This window comes from Megalops cyprinoides, chromosome 9 (assembly GCF_013368585.1).
Source record: "Megalops cyprinoides isolate fMegCyp1 chromosome 9, fMegCyp1.pri, whole genome shotgun sequence".
NCBI lineage: Eukaryota > Metazoa > Chordata > Actinopteri > Elopiformes > Megalopidae > Megalops > Megalops cyprinoides.
Genome location: NC_050591.1, coordinates 35,099,354 through 35,111,432, shown reverse-complemented (window position 1 = coordinate 35,111,432; position 12,079 = coordinate 35,099,354).

Below are 12,079 nucleotides of genomic sequence, written 5' to 3'. Positions count from 1 at the left end.
ACGGAGATGGTTGCCTTGAGATTTTTTTGAGTTTATACAGTATACAGTTATATCCACTTGCCCATGAGTAACTGCTGAAATAAAGGGTACAGTGCAGTTTTTGTCACAAATTTTATATGCAACAAAAATGTAGAGTTGAAAATGTGGAGCTGTATTATGATCTGAAATGGAGGACTGACATGGAAGGAGTTAAAGTATTAGAGCTCTGAGGATTTTCATTAATATATCGTTTCCTTTTTTTAGGACAATGTCCTCAAGAGAAAGAAGGCAGTGGGAAATCACATTAGACATCGTCACAGAGAACAGCCAAAAGAAAATATCTAGATTTGTTAAAGGCCTTATTTGCACTTTAAGGATTTCTGAATCATTAGACCCTGCTAATTAGGGATGTAATTAAACATTAGCGATCTTGTAAAGCTCATAAGTTTTGCAGTGAGTAGCAGTGTCATGGTTAGATCCAACTGAGCCCCTTTTGATAAAAGAATTACTAGCAGAGCAAATTTCTTTGCCTCCAGACATTCATAACAGTGTGTTCTTCAAGTCTTTGCTTCAAAACCAGGAGCATAATGTACAATTAGTAGCTCTATACCAAGGCTCAAGCTGTCTGTGACTGTGCCATACTTTTGTAAAAGCCATATGATCACTAGCAGTATGTGAACACTGTTAGTTCTGTTCGTTGCTTTTAAATTAGTGTACACTTAAGTGTCTAAACAGACCAATACAAAGAAAATGCATAAGTTACCACAGTTAAAAAAGCTGACACGCAGGATAAATAAATATTTGTTTCCTTGATCAGATAAATGAAGCATTTTCCATTCCAAAGGGGTTTTTAAATAAAATTCAATCAAATTCAGTCAAATCAAGTAAATATTTCTCATTAAAAATGTATATACATACACACACACACACACACACACACACACACACACACACACACACACACACACACACACCATTGTTTGTTTTTGATTTCAAACCATTTTTGGATTTTAGATTGATTGCCTATCACATCTTTCTAGAATGAATGGCAGAGCTTTTTACTACATGAACACATTTCCAAAGACGATTCAAGTCCCTCTGGTGAGAATACAATTTGTTTCCTGCTTCTAGCGATGTTTTGCACCAGACCATGGCCCTAGGCATTGTAAGCTTTTACCAAACTGAAAAGCTTTTTTTCTGCTTTAATCTCCGGCTTTTTAGGTGTGGAAGACTTCATCATGGGATGCATAAAAACAGGAGCCTTAGAGAAATGGTGGTGTTAATTAAACCGTTTTGTATCTCTCACCTCTTTCTTTCAACACCATCCGCCTGAGAAAACGAAACCACAGAGCCCATAATCAAATACTATCCGTGAACACAGGAAGATAAATAACAGTCCCTTTCTTTTCTATACTTTAAAACCCCAGTTAACAACAACAAGAAGGACGCAGGTCCCTGGAGCAAGGGTGTGAGAGACAAAGTCCTGGTGTGGAGAGCTGGCCAACACTTCTTGCAGAAAACATGAACTGAATGAGCAAATATATAAAAAAAGATCATTTTAGAAACCAACAAACAAAAGGAGCCAGCCACACAATTAACTGCAGCAGAAAAAAGGGAGCTCCCCTGCTCTCTAGGCACACACCTGTATTTAACAAGCCTGCTTAGGCAGGTAAGGCTCGTTAACCAATGGCGGGCTCATTCAGAGAAAGCCAATTAACAGTGGAACAATTAAACAATTAACCTGTTGGAATGAAGCTGATGGTATCAGATCTGTCTGTTACGCATACAGTACATTGGCAAAAAATAAAGACCCAAAGCATTCAAATTTTTAACAATAAGAAAACATGATTAACAGCATGTTAAGAAATATTACAGCCATTGTGGGACAGGAAAAGGCTGCTTATTTACACATGGGTTTCTAAGAAGTGCATCAACCCCCTACTTCAGGTTCAGTACATACTGTACTCCTGCTCCCACAAAACGAAGAATGGGAACGTCCCTCCCCCAGGTCATCATGGGAAAAGAGAATTAGTTATCGATTGACCCTACCTGGTAAAATAAAGGTCAAACAAACAGCTCATCACAAAGCTGTGAGGTGTTTGTTCCCTGGCCATGGCTAAAATTTGGCTTTGCGGCCACCCATACTTGGACATTTTGACAGCGCGCTGTCGTGGAACGTTAAGGTCGCCATCACACTACGGTGAGAAAATACTACTGATACTTTCATGCAACTTTTGAATGGCACAATTTTGCAGCCCCACGCCCTGACAAGTCTGATTACCAAAAAGAACATAATGCAAGGACGTAGCCAGAAGGCCCTTGGGCATAGATGCAGGAAACAGACATGTACGTGCTGTTTCTTGGAAGCCCCATACAGAATAGTACAGGGAGCGATAGAGTGAGCATGCTATTTGCGTCTGCATTCTTTTAACCGTTGGGGGACTGCTATAATTAGCATGCATGTCCCCTTGTTACGGGCTCTGAGCTCATGGTTATGGAATGTCTCCTTAGAGTCTGGCTGGGTTCTGTGGCAGGTAATCCACCCAGTGCGGACCCAAACGATCATAATCATTCTGTTCAGAAAACAAGTGTTTAATCACTGTTTTTCTCTGATAATATGATAATAATGTTTTTGATGGGAAACCTTATTTAGTCTTACCATGTGACACTACTCAGGGCTGGGGTTTGTCGGATCATGAAGGAATCCCCTTTATGAGAACATAATGCATAACGTGTTTGGTAGGCCAACAGAAACATGCATTTTTTACTTTTGAGCTTTTGAGTTATTATTATTGGTTTTTTCATTATTCATGCTTACAATAGAAAAAGAATGTACATGACCTATTTGCTCCATCTGAAATATTCTTTTCCTCATGCAGTCATTGGTCATGAATAAAACTCCATTAATTAAGTATTACCAGGCACATTGTAGCACAATTGAAAGCCCAATCTTTCAAGTTCCTGAAAATGATTAAATGAACTGAATACCAAAGCAAAATGAGGAAAGATGCACTTGGGTCATGACTTATTGATGAACCAAAACATTACCATGTCTACAGTTGTAAGAGACAATCAAAATGAGAGACTGTGCAGGTTTCCTCTGAGGATGCAGCAAATAATGAAGTAACATTTAATTCTCCTTCATATTTCGTCTGTGCTTCTCCAGTCACTCGGCACACAAGGGTCAGCACTGCTGATCTGGAATAAGCTGTGGGCTTTGTTCAGTTCTTAATCATATCTTTGAACATTTCCCCATTTTTTTCTATTCATCTGAGTGATTCCTCATTTTTGTCCATCTGTTGTACAACTGAGATGAGTCATGTCGCACCAACCTGAATACTGTATGTTCTAATGAGGGCCACCAGACTTGTTTTCCACTGTCAGAGGTGATCATGCTCAAGCACATATGGAGACATTAAGATGGCTATCAAAGAGCTATTTACTTACTACTATTTACTATATCATTATTGTCACAGTTTGGCCCTTCATGGTTGTCTTTGATGCTCTCTGTTTTTAACGTCTACTTTTCCTTTAATGAGAAATGCTGCCTCACCATTTGCCCCTTTATCATGTTCCCCTTATGTGAAATTAAATGAGCTGAGCAAGTCTCTCACCACTGTGCACTGAGGGGGGTAAATCGGCAGTTATTTTTCAGCTTAGAAATCCTAGGGCCGACGCACCAGCTTTTTGTTTAAAAACAGCATGGTATGGTTCTGAAAGGAAAAAGTTCCCCTGTGTTGTAATACGCTCAATCTCTTAATTGATCACCTTCTACACTACCTATTCACTCCAACTGTTTTCCTTCTCTCAACGCATCACAATCACCTTTTGAAAAGAAATGAATTGCTTTTCAAAGGCTGTGGGAGAGTGGGTACAGTGCAACCCTCTCTGAAAGAAAATCAGCCTCATTAATGTAAACGTTCCACATGAATGTACTCTCCTTCCCCGGTACACACTGAAATGACCACGATAATAACCACCATTTACTTCTGAAAAGCTCCTTTGTGAATGTGTTTGCTGTCCTGGGATTTTATTCTAGAAAAGAAGTGGATGCAGCAGTCCAAGCATAACAAAGATCTTTCTAGTCTTTTTTTTTTCTTTGCTAAATACAAAAGCAAATGCTTCACATTTTGTAGGTACTGTTCAAATAAAACACAAGAAAAAAAACATTGTAGAGTACTCTCTGTAGGACTAATTATTTTGTTTAAAGGATAAATAAATAGAGGAGAAAAAGGATTGACCTTAATTTATTATTTAATTCAGAATTTGTCTGAAAATTAGGCATCCTAATATACTTCAGTTCATTTTAAACTATGCATGTAGCATGAATTCTATCTTATTTTAACGTGAGGCCAAAAACGCAGTGCTTATGAATTTTCATTAAAGACTTAATACTAATACATTGTATCTATAGTTCATTTCACCTTGAACTATCATGTCAAACAATTGTTCAAGGTGACCCAATTATTGTAATGCTGAGCCTCTTAGAGGCCTGTAGCATGGTATAATTAGACATCTGCAAATCATTAATCAAAACCTCAAAGTACTTCACAACAACTACAAACAGATATTAAAACACTATAGAAAAACAACAGTGGAAGAAACTGTGTATAATACTGTAAACAGCAAAGCATAGAAAGGCAACAGTGATGGGGATGCAGGTTACGTGTGGTCCATTCAACAGAACATAAGTGTCAGTGAGGGCTGTGATAGACAGGAGAACTTTAAGGAGGACAGGTAGATTGACCTACCTGTCAGGGTAGCAGGGAGCAGGACGTTTTTGCCACTGCCTGGACCATTGCTGTTGCAGGAACAGCAGCTGCGAATGTGGACAGCTCTTCCAAATAAGTTAGGTTAGTGCCATTCAGCCTTAAGAATCAAGAGTGGGATCCTAAGATTTGATTTTGAATTTGGTAGCTGACAGGAATGCTGAGACAAGCTGTAGCTGCTGAACAGATTTTTGAAGCCAGTTTTTTTAGCTTACTTCTGGCAATGGAGGCCATAAATGTTTGATTATAATGAATACTGGGGGGTTTTGTGCCTAGAAATGGAACTTAATGGGTGGCAGTTTAGCATAGTGGGAGGTGCAGATCTCGTAACCAAAAGGTTGGTGGTTTAAGTCCCTGCTGCCGCTGTACCCTTGGGCAAGGTATTTAACCTGGAATTGCCTTAATAAATATCCAGCTGTATAAATGGATAACATGTAAAAATTGCAACCATTGGAAATCTTTCTGGATAAGAACGTCAGGTAACTGATAATAATGTAATGTAATGTAATGCCCTGCTGTTGAATTAAGATGTCAATGATACACCAGGCATCCTTAAAGATATCATTTCCCCAGTAAAGAAGTGGACTGAGGCTCACTCAGAACCATAAGGTGTACTGCATTTTAATGTGAGGTCTGGCACCTCCAAAATTCCATATACATTAATGTTAGATAAGTAGGGTGACAGCCAGGATAAGGATGGCTCCATTAAGGACTCTCTCACTCTCTTTGACAGATTAGACCAGCGTTTCCCAAACCTCTTGTTGGAGCAAGACGAGATCTAAAACGTGTAAGACAAGTGGTCCTCCATGAGAGGTTTGGGAAACGCTGAATTAGATGGATACTGCGAGTGTGTTGAAAGTGGCACTCAAAGCTGAGAAGCACAGGGACACTGTGGAATCCACAATCTGTCCGCTGGCGAGTCATTAATGATTGAGAGGCCCAGAATCTGAGGAAATAATTTATGTACAGCTTTGAAGAATGTCACCATAACTGCCCCTGTAAATGTGAACCAATTACAGGACATACAGCTGTCTTTGCAGAGATATGAACTTTCAAGACAATTGAAATTCTGTTCAACCCACACTGACAGCCAGCTGCTATGTTGTATCTTATTAGCATGAACTAGCAAGCTAACTACATGTATGTTTAAATATGCTGTATGTGCACATACTCTGTGTGGTTGAAATTGCTTGCTGTATGACAGATAATGAACATAGAGGGCTTATTTTGCTGCAGGCATAATAGTTGGACCTGCCTATGTGAAATATTTATGCACTGCAATAACAATTACATATTCCAACCACGACTGCATCACTTAATGAACACTCTAACTTTATCCCACTAATGGCAACCAATGTGGTTAATATATGTGTATTCTCCTACATATTTCTGTGTATACACCGAAAGAAAACCTAAATTCTCACATCAAACAATGACTGCTTCATGTGCCAAAATGTTTATAGTGTTCATGTGGTTTTCCTTTGAACACAAACTCCATACTTACAGTGTCCCATGGCTTTTTGACATAGGTACAATGCTTCCATGTTGTAATGGTGAGCAGGGAGGACCAATATGGAGAGATAACTCAAAGAACACAGGAATGGTGTTACCCATAAAACCGAGGCTTCGAAGCTTGTGTCAAAAACATAAAGCACGTCCCATTGGAGCTCTGTATCGAAGATTGTATTGTTTTGGAAAAATGACTTCACCAGTGACGTTCGAAGCCTCGTTTAACCGCTGCTTCAAGAAAAGTTTCAATTTTGGCGCAACGTTTTGACTGTATCTCTCAAATGCATGGGTTGTTGTCAGTGTTTGAGGTAGTTGGAGATTTTGAGCTGTGATTTGTGATAATATATTGATTGAGATGGAGTTGGCAACATGCAGAAAACTCTGATTTGATTTCTCCAGCGTGTAGGCTATGATGTCCAAATATTACATAAGCCTAATTATTATGTTATTTCCTGTTGTCACAGATCATTGTGCAACATTTTCCACTCCGTCCACTTTAAAGAACCTTCAATGTCAGAATGGCTTACACTACCCAGATAAACACTCACTGATCAGATGATTTATATTACATTATGTTATATTATATTATATAGGCTATAGGCAGGCATTGCCAAAGTCCTTGCATTACTATGAAAAGACAAATACCTAGATCATACGTGAGCAGATTCATTACAAAATAACACTGACCATAAATACTTAAAATGAACTATTTCTTTATTTGCCATGACTTTCATGTGTAGGCCTATGCATGTTAATGCATCATATTTCCATTGACCGGCAGGTGTCCCTACAGCGCAATCGAAGCCTCGAGAAATGAACCACCTTTCGGCACATCTGGCTGGGAAGCTTCAAGGCTTCATGAAGCTTCATCTCACTATCACTAACGGGAGGATTACAGCAAAGAATGTTTTAACAAAACAAAACAAAACAAGCCCAAAAAAAACCCCCAGGCAAACCATTGGCACAGGCAGGCACAGAACACAGACAAGCTCAAGACTGAGCAAAGAACACCACAACTGGCAGGGTTTAAATACAGCAAACACTCAAGACTAATCACAAACATGTGTGAACAATCAGACAATGATCAGACATGCACAGTGCAAAGACAAACAGGAAGTAAAGTCCCCCTGGTGGATGTTCAGGGAAGCAGCAGGCGACTGGGAGAGATAGGCTGTCATGAGGACGCCTGCTGGTCTTTGCGGGGGAAGCCGTCCCTGAAACCCTGGCACATGTAGTATATGTCTTTTCTGCTGTGTGAAATACAGTAGTTTTCCATATATTTCAATGTTTGTTGTAATTTAATTTAAATACAATTGCTTTCCATACATTTCATTGTACAAGTGAAGTAAACTTTTCCAGAAAAAATAAAACAACAAAAGGATGACTTCAGTAAAGCATAAAACCTCTTGCTGTAAGATATTTCTATATTGATACAAAGCCACTTGCAAATACTGTTTTAAAATAAAATGACTGCAATCAATATGAATCCAAGTTCTTTCAAAAACATTTGGACCACATTACAGATAATGACCAAGTGCTGTTCCAAAACAGTGCTACCCCATCTTCCCTGAATTCTTTCATTTAATTTGGTCCTGTGTTCTGTTGTTACTGTATGTATATTTACAGCACAAAATAATACAAAGCACAGATTTCAACAGAATTTATTAGATCTGTACTGTGGTTTGTAATCTTGATGTCATTTGCTATAATAATAAAACAGTAATTTGTAGTTGCTGCCTGTATGCCTTTATAGAGGCATAAAGAGTCTTAGAGACACATTTATGCATAGATTTACAGCATTTGTGCGCAATGCCACAGAATGACTATGGATGTACAGTATGCATTTTTGTCAATCCATCAGGTAATCAAACACAGCAACTGCACAGGTACTTCATTATGGTAGATGTTCCAGACAGTAACTGTCATCAGCTTCCCATCCCTTCATTTCCCTCGTGGAGGAGTCCCGATTCACTCAAGTTTTAATTTTCAATCATCTTTTTCATTGCTTTGTCACTTGAGTTCCCAGGGAATCGAACCCAGTTATTTCCGTGGTGGTCTTGTGTTATGCTTAATTGTTTTTATGCTCCATCCTTCTATTCCAAAACCAAGTTTTTATGTTTGACCGAAGTCTGGTTATTATCTTGGATTGCAGGCGCGCGCACTCGCGCTCACATGCAGACATATAGACACTAATTTCATAAATGTGTATCTTTTAAAACGGTTATTGTACCTGGATTTCCGAGAGATTTACGACTGTAGTGAGCTCGACTCGTTCAGGACTGGAGGCGTGGTGGTGAACTTTAAATTTTTTCAGACAGACTCAGACAGCTTCGAGTCCGAAGACACAGTTATGACCTTTCAGCATTGCCAAAGGTTTGCTCCGAATCTCCGCATGCTGTTTAAAAAGTGGCAAGACCTACATTGCCGGGGATAAAAGACTGCAAACTGATATTGTTTCTGTATGTTATTGCAATGAGAGATTTGCATATCTATAAATACACTGTGATAGGCGGCACAGCTGGAGCTTTTTCCACGCAGTCAAAAAATAAGAATAATTGATTAGAACCGCAAAGTGACACAACTCAACATTGGTGAGAGGACGTAGACAGAACATCTGTCATACTGGCGGATCCATTTTTCATGTTGCAATATTGTGATATTTATGCCAGCATTTCTTTTCCGTTCTGTGGTAATCAGCGTTCCCAAATTACTCTACATTTCGCATACAAACATCGGAATGGGCATTCTTACGTTCACGTTTATGTGGCAGTTGCTGCACTGAACTTGTCATGCATCCATACTGACATAACGCATCATCAATCATGACCCATTTCGACCCAGTTCTGTTATAACTGAAAATAAGAACCTTGCACAACAACCTGTATATTTCTGCTGAGACAACCATAACTACTGCATAGCTGCCTGCCACTGTTTATGTAGACGTATATTTATTAGCATCAAATAGGTTAAATACTAAATAGGTTTGTCTCAAATTTGCGCTGTAAAGTTGATCGTCTGAGACCTATCTTTTCTTACCAGAGGTTAAAACATAAAATCGGCATCACCAGGCATCCATCTTCCAGAAAAGGCATCGAGGATGCTGGTGGACTTGTGAAGAGCGAGTAAAACAATTATGTCACAGGCTTAGATTTACGCAACAGCAGTGTTCTCTGATGTAGAACAAAGCTGGCCATTGGGCTCCAGTCTGGGAGACAGATGACGTGTTCCTTTGATCCATTTCGAATATCTGCACTAAGCGCGTGAGACCTGAACTGTCCTGAAAGGACGTTCTCACTGTTCTGCGCGCCTAACAGTGAAACAGCTGCAAAAAGTTTCTGAATGATGGACCATAAACAACCAACGACAGCACTAAAAGGAGAAATCGATTTTTGATCAGCCAGTTGCACCACGGTGAGGAGATGGGTATCGAATACGATTCGTATGCAACCACGTATCAAGTCCGTTGACGTGAGCAGAGATAAAGACGCTCACCATGGTGCTGAAGTACCTTTTTTGCGCAGGAGCCAGGGGGTCGTTCATCAACACACTTTTGAAAAAGAAGGAATCAGTTTAACGTCACAGATGCACAATGTTGCAGACCAAAGAATCCAACATTCCACAATATGTACTGATATCCTAGCCAAAACGTACCTATGGAAAAAGAAAGGAATGGAAAATCAAGTTTAAATATTAAAACAAGGCCTACAACTGAATAAAACAGCATACTTAGCCTTGTGCAACATCTATTTTTTGCAAAATGGCATATTCATGACATTTGCTGTGCTGTCGTTATTAGTCTGGTTCCTCTGCTGTATTCTCGATCTGTTTACTGATCTGTAAACAGATAAATGAGGTCCACATTACCCAGGGGAAACATGAATACAAGGCTAAATACAGAAACACAATTACGAAACCCACTTCACCTCTCCACCCTAATGTTTATTAAGACGGGGCTCCACTGGCATTTATAGTCGCTGGAATGCGGGCGCCTGTTTACCTCAAATTAGTTCGTGCACACGGAGGAGATCTCTTGGATTTGATGAGTGCTCGTTCCGGGCAAATTAAGACGGGTAATTCATTGGTTCTTTCTGCTGTATCGATTGGAAGCTATTTCTTTATGTCCGAGGATTAGCAGTGTGTGCCCTCACCTCCCCCATAATTACCTAACAGCGTTGCTGAGAGGACTCTGCCAGGACAGCAACCACTTTCGGCGCTTCCCGCTGCTCCGGGAAATGAGACAATGCGACACCAATAAATTGCTATTCCCAACGCGCGGCCGCGGCGACACAGCACACTTATATTCACTGGGAAATCAGCAAAATATTATGTCTTGCAATTCCGCACGCCTTGTAAACCCTCCCATCGGAAAGAACAGATGGCTAGCTGGGTCGTTATGGCAGGAAAATTAAAGAGTAATCCTGACGGGAAACATTTAAATTTACACTGAGGTGATTGTATCATGCGCTCCTCTAATGTAGTATTGAGAGACTTACATTTAATGTTTGAAAATTGGCGTTGTAAGGTTTAAAACTGTCATTTTAAGCAAACATCTGAGGTGTGAATAGCACTGGTTTGAGTGAGCTTGTTTTGCTCATTTTGGTTAATTTGCAGCATCACTGATAATTACTGTTGTTTACACCTCTTATACATTACACAACTGTCACACAAGCAAAGACAGTATGTGGAGGTATGTTTGCATGAGCAGTTATATAGAGTAGTACTACTGCATCTAGGCCAATAGGAAATGCCTACAAATCAATGGATGGCCAAACCAACCACAAATTTCAGAAATGTGTGCTGCATGTTATACTAAATAAACAAATAAAATGACATCAGGATTGAAGTTATGACAAATTTTCCTGTTAATACATTATACATTTCAAAGTGCTCTAATCCTCAGGACTATGGTCTGGATTGAGGAATTGCTTTTGAGTGCAGAGGTAAAGATATTGAGTGCACCAGCATAGAGCATCTGTGTAGAGGAAAGACCAACATATTTTGATTATTAAATTGTTTTCTCTCCAATAAAAGACTCACTAAAATAATTGGTTCAACACTACAGTAAATCACTTGTTAATCCATACAAAATAGTGTCCTGACAATGGACAAAAAGCAACTGATCAAGAACAGAGGTGGATTGTGCTCTTATCCAAGTCTAGAAAGAGAGGTGTGTAGAAATGTGTAGATCAAAAGAATTTCAGAACTTGGAAAAAAAACGCAATCAATAAAGACAGACCAAAAAAAAAAAAAAAAAAAGATCTGACGGTGATATATAGATCAGAAAACCTGTCCACGGAATTCTGCAATATGAAAAATGCATTTGGCAGTACATGGCAGTACAATTAAGAAAGGGCACCGGGGCCATTAATGTGACATTACATGCTGCCAAGAGATTGATGGGTGCTTCACGCGTGCAACAGCACTCTATCAGCTGGGAATCTTCCACTCTTCCAGAACTCTGCAGCTGTCCTGGTCCTCTCCTCTTCCACCTATATCCCCCTCACCCCCACCCCCACTGGCTGTCCATGGCCCCTGTATCAGAGTTAAGCATTGCTACTGCCACCCCCACCCCTCAGTCACAAGGGCCCCTCTTACCCTCAGTCACTCTCTCTCCCCCTACAGGCCAGCTCCTGCCCTGCACTCCTCCACAGCTGGTGGGCTGTCTGACCCTCTGCTCTGAGATGTCATGACTCTTTCACAGCCTTGGCCCCCAGTGGCCCCCAATCTGAGCAGTGGACCCCCCTGTGAGCTCAGCTCTACAGACTGAATTTATTCCAGGTTCGGCAAACTGGGATTTACGCCAATCAGACATCTGATGAGTA